The 23115-nt window shown below is 44.1% G+C and overlaps 1 protein-coding gene across 1 annotated transcript in view; it reads left to right on the top strand.

The window, feature by feature from the left end:
• The window catches only part of PIP4K2A (phosphatidylinositol-5-phosphate 4-kinase type 2 alpha), a 142084-nt gene that overhangs the window by 36755 nt on the left and 82214 nt on the right, over nucleotides 1-23115 (top strand). The gene's annotated exons all lie outside the window — the stretch shown is intronic.

Raw genomic sequence — 23115 nt, 5'->3', positions numbered from 1 at the left:
CTAAGCGTGTAAGTAGAGAGAGAAAGGGAAAAGAGAGAGATAGGGAGACAGCGTTAGCTTAATAGGCAGAGTTCACAACTCACCCAGTGAAGCAAATAATACCGGATCAGAAGGCCGAGATCCTGTTCTGGAACCGTCGCTTTTACGAACGGTGTCCGAGGATCCTCTGGCGTGATCTTTGGCGGGGGGTACTGGAACTCCGGTTGTGGGGTCCATGGCACCTGGGGATGACGTCTCTGCATCGCCGTTTCAGTGTTAGTGAGCGCTTTAAATAGAGCGCCAAAACGTTGTTTTTTTGGGGGGGTTTTTTTGCGCATGCGCAGACCAGTGCCGGCTCCCCTGCCCTGGATCCGGCCTAGGCGCCCCGGAAGTCCAAGATCCACTTCCGGGGTAGCCTGTATTTGCGGCGGTCGGCGCATGTGCGGCCCGGGATTCAACGCCGGGCCGCGATGGAAGGTCACCTTACCCAGCTCCTGCTGCCGTACCGCACGCTGGGAAGGACGCCGGTCGGCCTTTCCCGGACCCGGCCGTCTGCCCGCTCCATCAGATGAGGAGGGAGCCGTCTAACGGAACTCCCCCGACGCTGCTTCTGAGCCGCAGCCCCTGCCGTTCTTGCGGATACTGCACAGGCGGCATGCTAGCCCAGGTATGCTTTCTCATTAAGAAGTCCTGTCGTTCCCGCAGGAACAGGAAACCTAAACTGAGGAGGAGAGGCGGACCGCCCCCTTTTATTTCTCAATAGGTTTCCTGTTCCTGCGGGGCGGATCCCTCTCTCCAGTGGGGTGCTGTCGTGGCGAGGAGTAAAAAAATGTTGCCATTACCTTCAGTGTTTTGGATTCGTGTGCCATCAGTATTTTTAACAAATGGATAGACTTGTATAGTCACTTTTAATCCATAATATAAAAAATGGACGTGTTTCTGTGAGTGTTGCACGGACACATGTTACGTAAAAAAACACGGACATGTGAACCGCTCCATAGACTGTAACGGATATGGGTTGTATCTGTGAAATACATGGACAGAACATGTATGTGCAACACCAACAACATTTTTTCTTTAGTTTTTTTTTATCTCCTTGGGTGCCTTTTGAAATCTGCTGCACATTAGCTTTTTTGCAACGTTTTTAATCCATTTTAACTAATAGGGGAGGACGCAAAGGAAATGCACCAAAAAAACATGCACACTACCGACACTGGTTTTTAGTCCAGAAAACAATGCTGTGTCTAAACATGTAAACCGAAATGTCTGGCAAAAAGAGAAAAAGAGGACATGAGCAGTATATGATCCATATGTTGCAAGAACAGAACCTTCTACTCAAAATTAAAGGACACCTGTAACAGTTTTACTGGTTTGGATTCAGTTGACGAAGCTGTATATAAAAGGGAGTTGTACAGGGTAAGAAAAACATGGCTGTGTTTTTGTTGCCCCCCCCAAAAAAAAACCCCCCCCCCAAAAAAACAGTACCACTACTGTCCACAAGATTTGGGTAATATTGTAGGCCTGTTATATTTCCTTCAATATAGCGCGGCTATAATACTGGATACGACCCATGGACAGGAGTGGCGCTGTTCCTGTAAGAAAGTAGCCATGTTTCTAGTAAAACCCTTTAATTTTTGGATGCAGAACTGAAATGATAACACACGGGTTTGTGTGTTCTGTTCTGGCTAGGATGGTCTGAGCTTCTGCTTCATTTCTGCTGAGAAACTGAATGGAAATAAAAACCTGTATAAGGCTAAGTTCACGTGAGCATATAATTAAAAAAAAAAAAAAAATTGTTCCATTTTCAACCTGAAAAGAACAAATAAACTGTATTTATTAATATATCTGTAAATCGGACACTGTACGGTTGATCTGCATGGGATCTGATTAAGAGATATACATCTATAATCAATGTGCGTGTGTTGTGATTCATTCTCTCAGGTAGGCATTAGGTACCGTTCACAAAGGCAATGCAGTTTGGGCCAAACATGCGCAGTTTTATTGATTTCATGAAACTCCAATGGATTCAAAACCTAAAATAGCCTCTTCTGGGCAAAAAGGTGTCAAAGCAAATAAACAGTTCACTCATCAGGTACATATATGTCAGTGCGGGCTCACCAGAACAGGTTACAGTTCTTTCTCCCAGAGCAAGCTTTATACCAAGAGGCCTGATCCTGCCATGTCTCGGAAGCCCTTCAGCCTGAGCTCCAGCATCTTCCAGCGCCAAACCGTATTCAACTCAATGCACAGTTCACATTGAACAGGCTGCAGCTTCCACACATTATTCTGTAGCTCCAACACACAGACTACACAGCTTTCCTACATGACCCATGCAGTCTCCATTCAGAGAGAGACCCTGGCATGTCTCTCGATCAGCTATAGGTCACATTTTGGCTGGACACTCACCAGTAGCACACTAGACTTCATTCAGCAGACTGACGCACTTACTGGACACAAGCCCCGTCCTACCTGGTTCTGCTACTTTGTGTGTGTATATAATATATACGGTAATTTATTAAATTTTTTTTCATGTGGATATTTGGTCTGTGTGACAAAAAAAGCCCCTGACTTTATCTGATCAGCTCTATTGAATAACATTGGACCAAGTGCTTTCAGGTTTTTTTCACAGACTTCAGTCTGACCAAAATTCAGGGTGTTTATTGCCTTGGCTTAGAGGTTCACTTACTCAGGGGTGGGATCTTTTATAAACCTTGTTAGGAATTTCTCACAATCCTCGGATACCCTTTGGCTGACTGTGTTCTCACTGGAGAGTTAGACCCCTCTGACAGCCGTTATCACCCTTGCTTGAGAGCAGAGTGATCGGCCTTGCTTTTCTTCCCCCGATATTGGACCACATACACCAAGGGTCCAGATGACATCCGCCTAATGTCTACGAGCAGCTTTAATCTTTTTTGAAGCCTCAAACTATTCGGCTATGTGCACACGTTGCGGATTACCTGCGGATCCGCATCGTTTTTTTTCTGCGCAGAAACGCTGCAGATCTGCAAATAATTTATAGCACAATGTAAAGCAATGGAAAAATAAAAATGCTGTGCTAATGGTGCTGAAAATTCCGCACCGAAAACGCAGCGGATTAAAAAAAGGACCTTGTCAATTCTTTTTGCGGTTCTGCAGCATTTCTGTAATCCGCAGGGGTAAAAACGCATGAAATCCCCAGCAAATCGCAAAAAAACCCGCACAAAATCCGCACAAAAAATGCGCAGATTCTGACCTGTGTTTTCTGCCCAGAAATGCAGAATCTGCACTGAAAATTCCACAGCCAAATACACAACATGTGCGTATAATCTTAATCTCTCACACTGGATGTTCTTGCATTAAAGGGATTGTCCGCCTTCAGGGGACTTATTTTTTTTTTCTTTAATTGAATGTATGTATGTATTTAAGGCTACAGAAAATATCACTTGTGGAGTTTGTTTTATTCAAACTTTTGCATCGTTTTGGCTTTTGCAGGCTTTTTGCTTACCAGCACATTCAACATGGATGTATTTGGTGGTCATAAATCAGGTGAGAGGAGCTCCGAAATAGCAGATAAGGGTTGCAAGCTCTATCATCAGACTGTCAGAACAAAGCTCGCTAATGGTATCTGTTACCTCATTTTGCAGCCAGCAATAGACAGTGCAGCACAGAGGCTATAGAATGCAAATGGTGCAAAGTGTTTATTTTAACCCAAATGTAAAACTGATTTTTAACTCCAAATACATGCATTTAAGAATAAAGATGAACTACACCTTTTAAATGGACAACGTATTGATTTTAATGGACATCATTCGAGATGTCACAAGTCTGTGTATTCAGACTCCGCCCACCCGGCTTGACTGACAGCTATAGCTTGTACTGAGCAGTGTGAGATCTCAGCAGGGAGGAGGGACAGTGAGGAGCTGTCAATCAGGCAGAGATTGAGTTAAACTTTCATAAAGGATTTTACGGCCATTCTGAAGTGGATTTTCAAAGTAGCTACATTAGCGTTATCGGGTTCAAGGGATCAATTTAATAATGTAGACTATTTGTATTGTGACATCTGGTAAAAGATCCACTTTAATTGAATGTAGATTTTTCATTTAAGGTGTTAATCCACAAACGTACTACCTGTCCACAGGTGACTAGTGGACGTTCAAACGCTGGGTCCCGTGTGAATGGAGCAATAGTGTTCAAGTTCGGCCAATACTCCATTCACTTCCATGGGTTTATGGGGGCTGCAGTGACCTTACCTGACCCCTTAACCAAAAAACTGTGACTATAGCCATTTTGACCCCAAGTGATCAAAGTATATCACTTATCCCGTTAGAGACTTTCAAAGGGAAAGTGTTAAGATATTCATGCTGCCTGAACCATGGACAACAGAGACCTGAGGCCATGGTGCCACGTAGCATAATTACTGCTTTTTTTTCTGGGGTGTTTTTTCTTTTTGTGCAGAAAATTTGCTGCATTTTATGGTTTTAGTACTGCAACTTAGGCTGTGTTCACAGGCAGCGTTTCTGGTGAATTTTTTTTTTCCATGCAGCTTTTTTTTTGGTGTCTGGATTACATGTGTGATTTTTGGACAGTATATGTTTAATAAAGTTAGTTCTATTTGCCAAAACTCTATTTTTTTTTTTTTGCAGCATTTTTTTCACTATTTCATTGTTTTCTATAGTTGAAAAATACGCAGCAAAAATGCTAAAAGAATTGACATGCTGCAGATTTAAAAAACACTGCACTTATCAAATTCAGTCACACAAAAAACAAGCCTGTGCATGAGATTTCTGAAATTTCATAGCTTTTGCTGGTATTGTAAAAAGCAGCTTTTAATTTGCATTAAAAAATTGTTGCGAAAACGCAACGTGTGCACAGAGCCTTAAGACCCTGAGTAACTGTGTGTTTTTGCTACTTTTTATAAGTTTTTATGGGAAGCCTGGAAAATGCATGTAAAACAAACACAATCAAAGCTTTTCTGTACTAAAGAAAATACCTCAAAGAACGCTGCTTCAAATCTGCATAAAAAAATGCATCAAATAAATGAAACACTACAAAAACGTAATAATCAGAGAGGATTGTCTTTTCGTATTATGGTAAAAATGTACAGATAAAAAGCAGCAGAAAAAAATCACTAAATGCTGAGCGTTGTCTGAATTAAAAAATAAATAAATAATAATACCGTATATACTCGAGTATAAGCCGACCCCCCCCCTAATTTTGCCACAAAAAACTGGGAAAATTTATTGACTCGAGTATAAGCCTAGGGTGGAAAATGCAGCAGCTACCGGTGAATTTCAAAAATAAAAATAGATACTCCATACTGTTCATTATGGCCCCATAGCTGTGCCATAGAAAGCTGTGCCATATAGTGCTCTGCACCGTTCATTATTGCCCCATAGCTGTACCATAGAAAGCTGTGCCATATAGTGCTCTGCACCATTCATTATTGCCCCATAGCTGTACCATAGAAAGCTGTGCCATATAGTGCTCTGCACCATTCATTATTGCCCCATAGCTGTACCATAGAAAGCTGTGCCATATAGTGCTCTGCACCGTTCATTATTGCCCCATAGCTGTGCCATTTAGTGCTCTGCACCGTTCATTATTGCCCCATAGCTGTGCCATATAGTGCTCTGCACCGCTCATTATTGCCCCATAGCTGTGCCATATAGTGCTCTGCACCGCTCATTATGGCCCCATAGCTGTGCCATATAGTGCTCTGCACCGTTCATTATTGCCCCATAGCTGTGCCATATAGTGCTCTGCACCACTCATTATTGCCCCATAGCTGTGCCATATAGTGCTCTGCACCGTTCATTATTGCCCCATAGGTGGAGAGGCGCCGGGAAGATGGAGCTGCGCCCGGCGTGTGGAACGCGGACAGGTGAATATGCGATACTTACCTGCTGCCGGCGTCCCGCTCCTTCCCCCGGACAGCTGGTCTTCGGTGCCGCAGCCTCTTCCTCTATCAGCGGTCACCGCTACCGCCATTAGAGAAATGAATATGCGGCTCCACCCCTATGGGAGTGGAGTCCATATTCATTTCTCTAATGAGCGGTCCCACGTGACCGCTGAACAGGGGAAGAGCTGCGGCACCGAAGACCGTGGGACTGCAGGGACAGCGCCAGGAGCCCCGGAAGCAGGTAAGTATGCCTCAGCGCCCTCTCCCCCTCACCCGCCTACCCTGCCGCCGATCATGACTCGAGTATAAGCCGAGGGGCACTTTCAGCCCAAAAATTTGGGCTGAAAATCTCGGCTTATACTCGAGTGTATACGGTAATAATAAAAAATGAAAAATGCAGCTTTTTGTGATTTCCGCCAAAGGAACAAAATGCCAAAAACTATTTTAACCCAAATCCGCTTCTATTTATTTAGGGGGAAGTTCTTCGCTGCTTCTCTGTTCTGTCTTCCTCTTCTGGTTTTGTGACAGTCCAGGACCTATTTGGCAGTGCTGTGATGACATGAAGTGCGGATCATCAGACTTGCTGGGTTTTCGGGTGCTGGATTAGAGGAAATTCCTGGTGCCGCCCCTTTCGCCCCTCATTAGCTACAAGACAACTTCATAGATTTAAACAGAAACAATTACCTAAGGGATAGAAATATGTATTGTCAAGATGACAAGGTGAAAAACTGGAAGTTCTTGCAACTTAGACCTGGGGGTTTTCTTAAGGTTTTACAACTTGTATTTTGCAAATGTTATTTAAAAAAAGGAAGTACAAAAAAAAAAAATCCACAGCTTATGTTTTCATGGTCCCTTTTGTTTAACATCGGCCAGAACTTGACTGCTGCAGCCAGGCAGTGATCTTATCATTCACATGTCATAGTACCGGCATCACCACTCTGCTCCATGGTAGTCACCAGCTGGAAGTTTATTAAAGGGATTTTCAGGGGATAGCTTACAGCAGAATGAATTAAGTTACAATAATAAAAAGAGCTGTTACTTGCTTTCTTCAATTCCTGCACTGCCTCTCATCTGCTGCTCTAGTCTTTGTTAGGGGCAGCAGCAATGATCACCACTGCAGCCAATCACTGAGGTCAGTGAATTGTGGCTGAGCATGTACATAAAGAGCAGTACAGATTCATCTCAACTATGACTCCACAGCACTGGTCAGTACTGAGCATGTACATAAAGTGCAGACAGATTCATCTCATCTACGAATCCATGGCACTGGTAACCACTGAGCATGTACATAAAGTGCAGCACAGATTCATCTCATCTACGACTCGACAACCCTGGACACTACTGAGCATGTACATAAAGTGTAGCACAGATTAATCTCATCTACGACTCCACAGCACTGGTCACTGCTGAGCATGTACATAACGTGCAGCACAGATTCATCTCATATACAACCACACAGCACTGGTCACTACTGAGCATGTACATGAAGTGCAGCACAGATTCATCTCATATACAACCACACCGCACTGGTCACTACTGAGCATGTGCACGAAGTGCAGCACAGATTCATCTCATATACGACCACACCATACTGGTCTCTACTGAGCATGTGCATGAAGTGCAGCACAGATTCATCTCATATACGCCCACACAGCCTTGGTTGATGTTTTTGCTTCACATGGTTCTTGAATTTTGCTCAAATCAATAATACTCTATATTTTTGCCTTTGATCCTTTTTTTTACAACTTTTTAGCTTAAGTCATATAATGTTTTAAAAATGTCAAAATAAAATGAAAAAAAAATCCCACCAGAAACCTTACTCCAGGAGGTGACTGGAGTGAAATGCGTGAAAAAAAAAAAGGATAATTTAAAAAGTTGCATTTCGTCAGTCTGTCTAAAGGAAAGTAGTTGCGAAGAAGTTAAAAAGAAAAAGAAACAGAAACAAATTAAAAAGGAAGACAACTTAAAATGTGATGCAAAACTTGGAGAGAGCAATGCGCATATACTAAAGCCACAAAAAGAGAAGCAAAATACTCCAGAAAACTGTAGAAATAACAATGATAAATCGGGGCCAAAGTGGTTTAGGACACATCTTTGGGTAGATTCATGACTTGATATACCCTAATTAGAACATATGGACTGGCGTTGTCAACTGCTTCTAAGGTGATAATCAGAATATTATATATTGGACTTGACAGAAAGTGGTAGAAATGGTAGAAAACTTTACTTTAGATCCAATATGTCCTTTTTTTCTTATGAATTTCCTTATTGGCTTTCTGTAAATAGTGCATAGAGCGAATGTGCTATGATGAGATAAATAGTCTTATCTGCCAGCCACATGGCTACATACCAGTAGGAGTTGCCATTTCTGTTTCCGTACTTCCTCCCCACTGACTTCATTTTCTATGAGCCCGTTATTTCCTAACTTGTCTTTGTCATGTCGTCTTCTTTTTTTTTTTTTGCATGTACGAAAACATAAAAGCACAAAAATAATTAATTTGTAGGACTTTTTACTCCTGTGGACTGGTGGTCACGTTCCTAAAGGGAACACTTAAACAAAACAATGTAACTCAAAGTCAATCACATTTCTGTGAGATCAACCTGTTCAGTTATGAAGCAACACGAATTGTGAATCAATTTCTCCTGTTGTGCAAATGGAACAGACAACAGGTAGAAATGATAGGCAATTAGCAAGACATCCCCTATAAAGGAGTGGTTCTGCAGGGGGTGACCACAGACCATTTCTCTTCTCTGTTTGCATCCGTTTTGGCTGTTTTGTTCACTTTAGCATTTTGTTATTACTCTCACCCCTAGAGATACTGTACAGTAGCATGAGGTTGTGTCTACAACCCACAGAAGTTGCTCAGATAGTTTAGCTAATCCAGAATGGCACATCAATGCAAGCTGTAGCAAGAAGGGGTAGATGTCTGTCAGCACAGTGTCCAGAGCATGGAGCAAACACCAGGAGACGTGGAAGGGTCTATAGAAGAGCTACAACACAGCATCAGGACCGCTTCCTCCCCCCTTCTGCAAGGAGGAGCAGTGCCAGAGCCCTGCAATATGACCTCCAGCAAGCCACTAACATCTATGTGTCTGCTCAAACTGTCAGAAACGACCTCTATGAGGGCACGACGTCCAAAGTGGGTGTTGTGCTTACAGCCCAACACCGTGCAGGGCGATTGGCATTTGCCAGAGAACACCAAGATTGGCAGATTCGCCATTGGCACTCTGTGCTCTTCATGGATGAGAGCAGGTTCACACTAAGCACATGTGACAGACGTAACAGAGTCTGGAGACTCCTTGTAGAATGTTCTGCTACCTGTAACATCCTCCAGCATGACCGGTTTGGCAGTGGGTCTGTAGTGGTGTGTGGAGGCATTTCTTTCTACGATCAAACAGCCCTCCATGTGCTTGCCAGAGGTAGCTTGGCTGCCACTAGGTACTGGGATGAGATCCTCGGACCCATTGTGAGATCATATGCAGGTGCAGTGGGCCCTGGTTTTTTTTCTGATTCATGACAATGCTAGGCCTCATATGGCTGACGTGTGTCAGCAGTTCCTGCATGATGAAGGCATTGATGCTATGGACTGGCTCGCCCATTCCCCAGACCTGAATCCAATTGGGCACATCTAGGACAACATGTATCGCTCCATCCACCAACGTCTTATTGCACCTGACTCTCGTGGAGTTGACTGATGCTTTAACTCCGGTCTGGGAGGACATTCCTCAGGAAACCATCCACCACCTCATCAGGAGAATGCCCAGGCATTGTAGGGATGTCATACAGGCATGTGGAGGCCACACTGAGCATCATTTCCTTGTCTTGAGGCATTTCCACTGAAGTTGGATCAGCCTGTAATTTGATTTTCAACTTTGAATTATATATATAATTTGTTCAATTTTAAACAGAGATTATTGTACAGTATGTATTGTAATTAACTTAAATTTTAAGGCGTATATGGCACTTCTTTCGTTACTTTTTTTCTCTTATGGCTGATAATTTTATCTTTATCTTTCTCTCCTATCTACCCATCTCCCCACTTCCCTTTTATCTGTCTGGCCACCACTCTTGCTGGTATCTCACTGACCTCTCTATCTTCTCGTTTTTGGTTTCTTGAATTGCATTAATCACCCATTCTCTATTTCCTATCCCCTTCTCTGTACTTTTTTCTTTGCACCAATTCTCTTCTTTAAAGTGAACCTGTCACCAGGTTTGGCCGATAAGAGATACGGCCATTACCTTTCAGGGCTCACATACAGCATTCTATAATGCTGTATATCTGCCCCCAACCCGATCTGTACGAGAAAAAAAATTATTTTTATTATACTCGCCTAAGAGCACAGTTGCCTCCATAATCCTTAAAGTTTGGGACCACCAGAAGTCTTCCTAGACCTGGCCGTCCAGCCAAACTGAGCTATCTTCGGAGAAGAGCCTTGGTGAGAGAGGTGAAGAAGAACCCCAAGATCACTGTGGCTGAGCTCCACAGATGCAATAGGGAGATGGGGGAAAAAGTTCCACAAAGTCAACTATCACTGCAGCCCTCCACCAGTCAGGCCTTTATGGCAGAGTGACCCAACGGAAGCCTCTCCTCAGTGCAAGACATATGAAAGCCTGCATAGAGTTTGCTAAAAAACACATGGAGGACTCTCAGACTATGAGAAATAAGATTCACTGGTCTGTTGAGACGAAGATACACCTTTTTCTTGGTAATTCTAAGCGGTATGTGTGGAGAAAACAAGGCACTGCTCATCACCTGCCCAATACAATCCCAACAGTGAAACATGGTGGTGGCAGCATCATGCTATGGGGGTGTTTTTCAGCTGCAGGGACAGGACAACTGGTTGTCATTGAAGCAAACATGAATAAGGCCAAGTACAGAGATCTCCTGGATGAAAACCTCTTCCAGAGTGCTCTGGACCTCAGACTTGGCCGAAGGTTCACCTTCCAACAAGACAATGACCCTAAGCACACAGCTAAAATAACAAAGCAGTGGCTTCAAAACAACTCTGTGACCATTCTTGACTGGCCCAGCCAGAGCCCTGACCTAAACCCAATTGAGCATTTCTGGAGAGACCTAAAATATGGCTGTCCACCAACGTTCACCATCCAACCTGACGGAACTGGAGGGGATCTGCAAGGAAGAATGGCAGAAGATCCCCAAATCCAGGGGTGAAAAACTTGTTGCATCATTTCCAAAAAGTCTCATGGCTGTACTTAAATCCCATCCACTTTGCTTGAACTGTAAGAACACAGCAAAAATACATGTTGTAACAAACTCTCATGGTGGGAACGTAGCCTAATTCTGCCTCTCTTCCCATCGCCCGGCTTCACCTGTGGTTTGTGAAATAAATACTGCGGCTATAGAGCTTCTTTCAAGAGAAGGACTTAACTGCAGATTTTCCCCAGGATCATACTTGGTCACACGTCACTAGAAGTAAAAGTGTTCTCCGCGGCTCTGTAGAAAGCGAGCTGGTCTCCTCCTTTAAATTTTAGTGTAAACAGTTGCCTTCTATTGTATTGGTTTTGCACCCAAGTGTAAATATCAAGTTTTTCCATCTAGAATCGGCATTCATGGCGAGACACAAGGTGCTACACACCCAGACCAGCTCAGTCCGGGATTATGAGCAATACGGAAGTGAATAACATGTTTATCTGCAAACATAAACATGTAAAAATAGCTCTAGATGTTTCCCAATGTTCTGCAAGGTATTGCATGCTCACGTTTGTCCTCAGGGCATGTTAAAGGGAACCTTCTAAAGGCCATTCCCCGGTGAGCAGAGATCAGTGTGATCGCTGCTGATGAGCGGCTGCATGGACATCATGGCCATTCCTGCATCCGGATAACAGAAGTGTTTAGTATTAGACCTCATTCACATTTACGATTTTCTCGTACGAGTGAGTTTTTCACAGATCGCACTTAGACCTGTGATATTCTATCGGGCCATTCGCATGTCTGTGATTTTCCGCAGAGACCTTTTCCAATGTTGAGCAAACCTGGCTGTGCAAGTCAATGGGTTCGTGAAAAAAAATCGGATGTCATCACCGGCATAATTTTCATGGTCTGTTAGGAGGGAGAAAAGGGAAAAACTTTTTATTTTTTTATTTCTCCACGTACAGAAAAATGGACCGCACTCCGATCCGAATAATCGGTCTGTTTTTCTGCTACGTGGAAAAATCAGACGTGTGAATGAGTCATTGCGTGCAGTGTTGGCCATAGTTCAGCATTAGTGATAAGCACTGCAAGACCCATAATGTTCTGTGCTGCTCAACATTGAGTGGGTGCAGACCAAAGATAGGGTAATAGGATAGTCTCATTTTTTTCTTTTTCTCCATGCTGCTAGTAAATGTTACGTATTCTTCATAAAAGAGAGAATTCTGCTTCCTTCAATACCTGATGGGGTACAGCCACACAGAACAAGAGAAAATCTATAGCAAATTGTGCTGCAAAGTCTTTAACCAAATCTTCATGTGACAGTTTGAAGACTTTTCAGTAGAATTACGTTAAGTCGCAGTTTTCACACCTGTACATCGAATATAGAGAATAGAGTATAGAGAAAGAGGAATAAACGCCAAGCCATAAAATGTTTGCGTCTAAATCTTGCAACTTGTCAAAAGCTTTTATTCCAGAATTCTGTTGTGAAAGCTTTGATAAAGCTGGCCCTTAGGCTATCTGTCTTTTTCAGATGCAACTTATTTGAAAAAAAAAGCACCAAAACGAGTGCAATCTAAAAGCGACTTGAGCATATGTGTTTGCCAATCCTGCAATTTCGGAATGACCAACTAATCGTGGAATATGTACTCTTCTATCCCAGTAATCCCCTGGAAGCAGGTGCTGGGAGGGATTGGGCATTTCAATTTTAACATGCCTATTCCTTCATAAAAGAGAAATGTCTGTCCGCCGCTTACTCCCCCTTTATATGGAGAACACATGCACACTCTGCTGAATGTGCATGTATGTACCATATTTTTTCTTGCTATTTTGGCATAGATTTTTTTTAATTTTTTTTAATCGCCAATAATTCCACAGCGCTTTACAGATAATATCTTCACTGTCCCCATTGGGGCTCACAATCTTGATTCCCTATCAGTATGTCTTTGGAGTGTGGGAGGAATCCGGAGAACCCGGAGAAAACCCACGGGAACACAGGGAGAACATATAAACTCTTTGCAGATGTTGTTCTTGGTGTAATTTGAACCCAGGTACCCAGCGCTGCAAAGCAACAGTGCTAATCACTGAGCCACTATACAGTGCTAACCACTGAGCCACCATACAGTGCTAACCACTGAGCCACCGTGCTGCCCATTAAATGTGAATATTCGAGGGATCTGCAACAGGACAGAGTATTCATTAGAAGTTTATCAAGTCAAACCATATGAAAATGCGGCAATATGCTGATCTCCCTGACAATGATTTATGAGTAGTGTCTGAAACAAAAGGCAGCATTTGTGTCGTGCACACAGGGAGCCGCAGGCACTGTTGTGACTGCAAACATGCAGGAAAATGCCTAAAATTGAAAGTTGTGATGAGAAGGAAGGACATGGGTTCTGCATTCAGCTTGTATCGGTTATTTTATAGTCTTATTCTCAGAAATGTACCGGCCCTTTAAAACAAAAATAAGTCACGATACACATAATAAAACGCTGATCTATCTGAAAAATGTAATTGTGCAGGAAGAAGTGTCTAAAAATCAAAAAGTAATCCTATGCGAGTGTCTACTGATCAGTTTACGTCCCAGTGATCGGACCCCAACCAATTTAAAAGCAAAAAAAAAAAAAGTCTGTCCATTTACGGATATGTTCACACAGGGCGAAATTGTTGCTGACATTTTCTGCAGCAGCTGCGCCTAAAATCACAGGGACTTCTACGGTGCATAATTCATACCAGATTGTGCAGATATGTTTTTGTAAATTTGCTAGAGCAAGATTAGGGAAAATAAACACTAGCACTTTAGTGGCTTCCATGCTCTGTTCCCTGCTGGTCTCGTAATTTGTGTCCACTGCATGCCACGACTGGTTTGATATGCACAATGAAGGCCATCGGGCAAAATTCTCAAAAAATCTGTAGCTGATCTGTAACAAAAATTCACATGCTGCTGATATAAAATCAGCACCGCTAATCAACTGTTACTTTGATTCATACCAGATTTTTTTTTTCTGCAGCATGTAGATGACAAATGGGGAAATCTCACCAACCTACTGCTTGTGTAATACACAGCGAATCCATTGAGTACTTGATGGGTCTGGTTGAACCTCAGGACTGCCAGTATATAGAATGAAGTAGCCCAACTAGTACTACATCCCACTCATTTACTTAAACTTGTTCTTAATAATGGAAAACTGTAATAAGATAAGGGGTGTTTAAAGGTTATTCTTATCTAAGCAACCCTGGTATCTATAGTATTAAATCAGATTGATGAGGTGGACAGCAGTGTGAGCAGCGTCTACTTACCTCAGCACCCCTGGCATCTCCAGTATTAGATTATATAGACAGGGGGGACAGCAGTGTGAGCTGCGTCTACTTACCTCAGCACCCCTGGCATCTCCAGTATTAGATCAGATTTGCAGGGTTGGCAGCAGAGTGAGCGGCCTCTTATCTCAGCACCCCTGGAATCTCCAGTATTAGATCAACTAGACAGGGTGGACATCAGTGTGAGCAGGCTCTTCTTACCTCAGCACCCCTGGAATCACCAGTATTAGATCAACTAGACAGGGTGGACAGCAGTGTGAGCAGGCTTTTCTTACCTCGACATCTCTGGTATCTCCAGTATTAGATTAGATTGACAGGGTGGACAGCAGTGTGAGCAGGCTCTTCTTACCTCAGCATCCCTGGAATCACCAGTATTAGATCAGATTTGCAGGGTGGACAGTAGTGTGAGTGGCCTTTTCTTATCTCAGGACTCCTGGTATCTCCAGTATTAGCTTATATAGACAGGGTGGACAGCAGTGTGAGCTGCCTCTTACCTCAGCACCCTTGGTATCTCCAGTATTAGATCAGATAGACAGGGTGGACAGCAGTGTGAGCAGCGTTTACTTACCTCAGCACCCCTGGCATATCCAGTGTTAGATCAGATAGACAGGGTGGACAGCAGTGTGAGCAGCCTCTTCTTAGCTCAGCACCCCTGGCATCTCCAGTATTAGATCAGATTTGCGGGGTGGACAGTAGTGTGAGTGGCCTTTTCTTCTCTCAGGACTCCTGGTATCTCCAGTATTAGGTTATATAGACAGGGTGGACAGCAGTGTGAGCTGCCTCTTACCTCAGCACCCCTGGCATATCCAGTGTTAGATCAGATAGACAGAGTGGACACCAGTGTGAGCAGCGTTTACTTACCTCAGCACCCCTGGCATATCCAGTGTTAGATCAGATAGACAGGGTGGACAGCAGTGTGAGCAGCCTCTTCTTTCCTCAGCACCCCTGGTATCTCCAGTATTAGATCAGATACACAGGGTGGACAGCAGTGTGAGCAGCCTCTTCTTACCTCAGCACCCCTGGTATCTCCAGTATTAGATCAGCTAGACAGGGTGGACAGCAGTGTGAGCAGCCTCTTCTTACTTCGGCAGCCAGGGTATCTCCACTATTAGATACTAGGAGCAAGTTTTCCCACACAAGCATGAGGGGGAGGAGCTTCCTACTGCACATGCTCAGTGACCTGCCCTAGTATAAATTTAGAAGAGTATCTGTCGGTGTAACGCGACGTGACCATTTTAATGTACTCTTTCTATTACCTGCCCAGACAAAGCAAGTGCTAATTACCAGTAGTTACAAATCTACGTAAAAATTACGTTGTCATTGATTTATTTTTGTTGTTCCCGGTGAACCCCTTTAAGCATATTGACACTGAAAGTCACCGGGACCAGCCACACTCGCATGTATGGGACTATGTCTATGTAAACATTGAACGCCATGCAGCACTACTCTATATGGCCTAAGGGGGCAGTGTAGGAGACGTGTAACAACAAACCACCAAAGAAATCCTCTGTCATGCTTCAGCCCTTCAGGTTCTGCACCAGTCTGGCCTACATCTTCACACAATACCATGATTTTACTTTTTGTGCTTATTCGTTACATCGGAACCCAGAATACACCGAATATTATGTTTCAGCACGTCCTTTTTAGTACTAAATAGTATGGAAAGGTGGACGAAGAGTAACACGCCTCCATACTGGAAGGAAAGTTGGATTAGCTGGATAACAAATTCGGTATCCAGCCCTCTTGGTTGACATTGTAATTCGTGAATTAGACAGTCAGCAGCTGCTTTCTATCAGCTCTGAGAGACAGCGCATAGAGGAAATGTGGTCTATATTAAGCCCGTGTATGTCTTTCCATATCCTGCTAGTTCTCTGGTAACATATCGGCTTGTCAGAACACCCCCAGCGAAGCGCTGCTGAAGTCATCCGCCGTCATTTCTACTAACTAACGGACTCTGTGCTCGTTTCTCATGTAGAATCCACATGGTCTGTGTTTTATCTTCTGCCAATGATGGGGGGGGGAGCGAGCTGTTCTTAAAAGGGTGTGTTCGCTAAGAGCACAAAAATGGGGTAAGATCCTGTATAGGAGTAGCGCCAGGTATCTTCGAACTTATGGGAAACATACCCTTCTGTCCAGTCTGCACCATATCTGTTCCACAAGATCAGCATGTATATTCCTAACGGACAAGTCAAATAAATATATGCATAGGGCTCCATGTACCTGAAGAAGGTCAGGACATCATTTTAGGCCTCTATTGAGGTGGTCACTGCAGTACCTTTAAAAAAAAAAAAAAAAAATCACGCACACAAAAAAAAATGTAAGCCGTCAGTTAAATTTAGTATTTTTATCATAAATCAATAGTACACGTCAAAATAAAAAAAATTGTAATATATCTTATTAGGGAAATCTGCTTCTTCCTCCGCCTGGACTGAACTTTCATGCTCAAAATTTTCAATTCATAGGTAAAATGTCTTCAGTGAAAACAGATGCAAATGATGGTGCTCATGAAGTTCTATGGAGATCTGTTTCTGCCTCATTTCCTTTCCGTAGAATTTTAAAAGCGCCTGTTGTCATCTCCTATCTCAATAATGGGGAAATGTCACGAGCGGGTCATGTCTTCCTGGGAGATCTGGGGTTAAAAAGTCCTATGTATTGTGAATCGCCGATCTTCCATTTACCCGATGTATGTGTTTTCATATTAAATGGATTTAGTTTCCTTTGGTGCTGAAGAGGTTAACGACCCTTTTATGCTGATTAGAAACTTGCAGCTCCATGTCACAGCTCTTCCTGACCTGGTCAATTCCTCTCCCTATAAAATCTGGCCAGACCTTCTCTTCCTTGCTAGTGAAAGTTTGCTTCCTAGCTCCTTGGAGACGGTGTGCTGAATTGGAGGTTGTTGTTGCTCGTGGAGATTGTTGTGTGCTGTTTTTGGGTGTATGCTCTCCTCATTGTCCTATTCACATTTGAGTGCTACTTTCCTTTTCCTCTCTATATACCTCTCTACATTTGGTGAGTGTTTTTTGTAAATTTGTTGCTTTCGATTATCCCTGTCTGTCTTATGTGTTTAATACACCAGCTTTTCTGTCCCAGGCCCAAACCTCCTTACCTTTAGAGGTACCTTTTTAGGAGCAGGGATAGTTAGGGCCCCAGTCCTAGGGACGGTTCAGGGACCCTTTACCTAATCACGTACAGTCGCAGCGTGTCAGGAAATCTGTCACCCAAAACAGATTTTACCCATGAATTGAGAGTGAAAAATCAGTTCAAACGGAAAAAGAATATATTTTATAAAGTTGCTTAGTTACATGTGTGCTATTGATTTAGGGAATGAAAATTAAATGACCGTTACTTGTTTACGGTATCGGGAGGCACAGCAGATTGCTCTTCACTAAATAGTAAGGGATACGAGGCTTTTACTATAAGGTCGTAGAATTTAATAGCCTATTATATTGCAGAATCTGTTGTAGCCCACAGCATCCTTTAACACGCTAGCTTTCCTATTTCCTCTCTCCTTTTCTTTAAGGGGGTGTGGTAGTATACTTTGTGTCTACTGAAGTGTATTGTGCCAGCCTATATAAATGTGCATTCATTTCACTGATCACTGGTCTACCCCTCGCACCCTCTGTAAATGAAGCCTGTATCCCGTAGGATCATCCATCGGCAGCTTGTGTTCTGCAATCTGTACTGAAAGGACAGTGAGGAATTCTGAAAATCCAAAGCATCACAGCAGCTGAGAACACAAGGATTATATCAGGAGGAGGACCAGAGACCTGGATCTTCTTACAATGCTCATTTCAGGATGGATAACTCAATGTTTTGCCCCCTTCTCCTTTGTGGTGCTCACGCTCTTCGCATCACTGTCCCCATTGGCGTGACAATTTAAACTCCCTATCAGTATGTCTTTGGCGTGTGGGAGGAAAATAGAGAACCTGGAGGAAACCTACAAAAACACAGAGAGAACATACAAATTCCTTGGAGATGTTGTCCTTGGTGGGATTTGAACCCAGGACCCCTGCAGAGCAACAGAGGTAGCAACCATATTTTAATACAGATTTCACGTTTAGCCCCATTTTTGCTCTGGAAACTAATACAATTAGAATTGGCCATCCACCATCTTGACAATTTTCAGGAGGACCTGTCATTTGTCAAAAATGTAATTTTTTTTTCCTCTGGTGTGAATGCCACTCTTCTCCTGAATCTGACGATGTTTTTCTTTTCTTCCTGCTCGTCTCTTTTCCTGAGATATGGCCCTTTCTTCCTTGTGTATAAATCTCATCTTTTTAGCCATCTAGGCGTGGTCTCCAAGAAGACACTAATAGAGAAGATGTGAGGACCGCTCCCTCTTGGCTAAAAAGTCTAGATTTATCTACAAGGAATAGTGGGCTATATCTCAGGAACAGAGAGGCGCAGAAACAGAGGAAAAACAAGGCTGGATTCACGAGAACAGCGGCTTTTACACTAGGTACAAAAATACATATTTATGACAAATTATACAGGTCCTGTTTAAAGTTGTGTGCAGGTTTCTACGCAGATTTGTGCAGAACAGCCACAGTTTGTTTCCTTTCTTGTATGCGGTCAGTCCTAAAAATGGGTGACTGTTATCTTAATTCTATATCATGCCCCACCACTGATGTTTTTGTGCTATTCTCCCCCCCCAATGACTTCAGTGATTAAAAACAGGTGGTGAAGCTGCATGTAACAACTATGGTTCTATCATTTGTTATGTGGAACTACAATGTGGTTTTTCATAGAAAACGTTGAGAATATTTCCTAGAGCTTTGGTTTATGCAGTGTTGTAGTAGTGGCTGCACAACACTGGTGCTGCTTCTTCACAGAACGATGGGGAAACCTGTCCGTGTGACCTGTTGGGACATATAGACCACGTAGAGGGGAGTCCTGTGTTCGGGATCCACCTCTGTTAACCAAAGCAGCACCCTCACTTTAGAAAGAGAACATGGCCCAGCCATGTATTATATGCCCATACAGGAGAATGTATTATTATTATTTAATATTATAGCGCCATTTATTCCATAGCGCTTTACATGTGAGGAGGGCTATACATAATAAAAGACAAGTACAATAATCTTAATCAATACAAGTCACGACTGGTACAGGAGGAGAGAGGACCTTGCCCGCGAGGGCTCACAATCTACAAGGGATGGATGAGAATACAGTAGGCGAGGGTAGAGCAGGTCGTGCAGCGGTTTGGTGGATCGGTGGTTACTGCAGGCTGTAGGCTTGTCGGAAGAGGTAGGTCTTCAGGTTCTTTTTGAAGGTTTCCACGGTAGGCGAGAGTCTGATGTGTTGGGGTAGAGAGTTCCAGAGGAGGGGGGGATGTGCGGGAAAAATCTTGTATGTGATTGTGGGAAGAGGAGAGTAGAGAAGGAGATCTTTTGAGGATCGGAGGTTGCGTGCAGGTAAGTACCGGGAGACGAGGTCACAGATGTATGGAGGACACAGGTTGTGGATGGCTTTGTATGTCATGGTTAGGGTTTTGAACTGGAGTCGTTGGGTAATGGGGAGCCAGTGCAGGGAGAGGCTGGGGAATAGCGGGGGGACAGGTGGATTAGTCGGGCAGCAGAGTTTAGAATAGATTGGAGGGTTGCGAGAGTGTTCGAGGGGAGGCCACAGAGCAGGAGGTTGCAGTAGTCAAGGCGTGAGATGATGAGGGCATGGACTAGGGTTTTTGCAGATTCTTGGTTGAGGAATGTACGGATCCAGGAAATATTTTTGAGTTGAAGTCGTCGGGAAGTAGAAAGGGCCTGGATATGTGGTTTGAAGGAGAGATCTGTGTCAAGGATTACCCCAAGGCAGTGAGCTTGTGGGACTGGGGAGAGTGGGCAGCTGTTTACTTTAATGGATAGGTCCATTGGGGGGGTCAAGTGAGATGGGGGAAAGCTGATGAATTCGGTTTTGTCCATAATAATTTTTAGAAACCCAGCGGAGAAGGATGAAATAGCAGACAGACATTGTGGAATTTTGGTTAGTAGGGTGGTGATATCTGGTCCAGAGATGTAGATCTGTGTGTCGTCGGCATAGAGATGATACTGAAGACCATGGGATTCTATGAGCTGTCCAAGGCTAAAGGTGTAGATGGAGAAGAGCAGAGGCCCTAGGACTGAACCTTGCAGGACTCCAGTGGGTAGGGGGCGAGGTGAGGAGGTGGTGTGCGAGTGGGAGATGGGAGAATGTCCGGTCTATTAGATACGACGAAATCCAAGATAGGGCCCAGTCAGTGATGCCAAGAGATGAGAGGGTCTGTAATAGTAGGGAATGGTCCACTGTGTGGAGTGATGTGGCCGGAAGCCAGATTGAAAGCGGTCGAAGAGGGAGCAGGAAGAGAGGTGGGAGGACAGTTCAAGATGGACATGTTTTTCCAGTAGTTTGGAGGCAGAGGAGAGAACTGAAGGTGTTGAATAACTGTTTAGGATTGTGAGACAGGGAGGATATGAGAGATGAGAAGTAGGTTTGTTTTGCTGCAGCGAGTGTGGCCTTGAAAGTAGTGAGGGACTGTATGATTGCGATGAAGTGCTCTTTGGAGTGGGATTTTTTTCCATCTCCGCTCAGCAACCCTGGTAGCCCGTCTCAGTTCTTTGGTCAGGCTGGTGTGCCATGGGGCCGTCTGTTGATTTTGTGGGCTTTGGTATGTGTGAAAAGTATGTATGTGGCTGGATGATGCTTCTCCCTATCAGTAGCTCTATGAGCTAGGCTGGCCTACACAGAATGTCTTCTTCACACAGCTTCTGCCTGGAGATTAGCTGGAAAACGTTTGCAGAAAATGAACATAATGCACAGCAGTGTAAAATTTACATTGCTGTGCACATGTTCAGTCTTTTGTTACTTCTTTTAACCAGTTCATGGTTCTGTTAATGTGAGTTGTTAGCGTGTTATAGCCAAAGTGTGGGCAAAACTGCCTGCGAAACCTCTTTAGGAAATAGACTCTCTAAAATCCTCCTCAAATATTCTTGAAAATCTCTTCCAATTCATTTCTATAACATATCCATATTTTCCTATCGCCACGACAGCACCCACTACAAGCACCCACTACGAGAGAGGGGATCCGCCCACCATCAGGACAGGAACCTACAGGTTAAAAAGGGGCGGTCCCCCTTGCCTCTCCAGTTTTGGGTTCCTGTCCGGCACGGGACCCTGCAGGTTAAAGAAGCTTACCCAGGTCCATCCAGCCTCTGCGCGGTCTCTGCGGGAACGGCAGAGACGGGGGCACTGGAAGCAGCGTCGGGGGTGTACTGCTCGCAGACCCCCCCTCGTCTGGGCAGAAGGAGGACGCGATCACAGGGGCCTGGGGAATACTGCCCTGGGTCGCGTGAACGCGGCGCTATTCAGAGCGCTTATCCGGGAATACAAGCGCTCGTGACCCGGAAGTAGATGCAGTACTTCCGGGGGAGGCCTGGAGGAGGCGCGCGGCAAATTGTTTAAAACACAGCTGCAGATGGTGAACAGTGTGCGGTAAGGCTACGTTCACATTTGCGTTGTGCGACGCAACGCACAACGCAAACAAAACCACAACAAAACGCACGCTAAAACGCTGCGTTTTGCGACACATGCGTCCTTTTTTGCCGAAAGTTGGACGCAAAAAAAAATGCAACTTGTTGCGTTCTCTGCGCCCAACGCTTGCGGCCATGCGTCGCAAAACGCAGCACAACGCATGTCCATGCGCCCCCATGTTAAATATAGGGGCGCATGACGCATGCGGCGACGCTGTGGCGCCGAACGCTAATGTGAACATAGACTAAGATGTCCTCGGTAGGGGATGCAGAGCACCTTCAGGCGGAAGTGCCTGAGCAGCACAGGAAGAGCGGTAGTAGCCGTTCGAGGAGCAGCAGCTCTGTGGTACAGGGCGACAGAGTTCAAACACCCCAGCTTCATGTGGCATTTTACCTCCTCCGGAACCGGTACTCCATTGATCAGCCTTTGGTGAGTGTGTGATCTACACCTAGTAGCTGATTTGTTCCGTTTTCTTGTGTTTTGTTATACGTTAAAAAGACAACAAAAACCAAACACAAGCAGTGTGCATTATGCACAGTACCCTTGCCAGACAGTTATGTAAAAAAGCTGTGTCAGGCATGTATTTGCTGTACTTTAGAGGAAGAGGCTCCCCTCCGTACATTGGATTTAAGAGCGGTTATCAGGGAAGAAATCAAATGTTCCCTTAAAACTAGATGGCATGAAAAACCTTGTATTGACTTATTGTCTGATTCCAGCCCATCTCTGCAGGAGGGTGAATGTTCAGACTCTTCATCACCATCCTCCTCGGATGAGGAGGGAAGGCCGTGCTTTTCTATAGAAAACATAGATACATTAGTTAAGGCGGTTTGCACGACCATGGGGGTCGCAGAGAATAAAGAACCTAGATCTACACAGGATATTATGTTTGCAGGATTACCGTATGTAAAAAAAAAAAATCGCAGATCTTTCCCGGTAGTAGACACAGTTAAGGATCTTGTCAGATGTGAATGGGACAAACAGGATAAGGGGTTTTTACCATCAGCCGCAAAAAAGAGATACCCCTTTGATGAACTCATGTCTCAATGGGTAAAAGTCCCTAAAGTGGACACAGCTGTGGCTTCCACATCAAAGTCAGCCACTCTACCATTGGAAAATGTAGGCCTTCTTAAGGACCCATCTGACAGGAAAGCAGACATGTTCCTAATGAAGGTTTGGGAATCGTCATCGGGAGCTTTTAAGCTTGCGATTTCAAGCACCTGTACAGCCAGATCTATTATGGTCTGGGTAAGTCAGCTGGAGGACCAGCTTAAAGCCAAAATTCCTAGA

This window comes from Ranitomeya variabilis, chromosome 6 (genome assembly GCF_051348905.1).
Source record: "Ranitomeya variabilis isolate aRanVar5 chromosome 6, aRanVar5.hap1, whole genome shotgun sequence".
Lineage (NCBI taxonomy): Eukaryota > Metazoa > Chordata > Amphibia > Anura > Dendrobatidae > Ranitomeya > Ranitomeya variabilis.
This window is presented reverse-complemented; position numbering and strand designations above follow the sequence as displayed.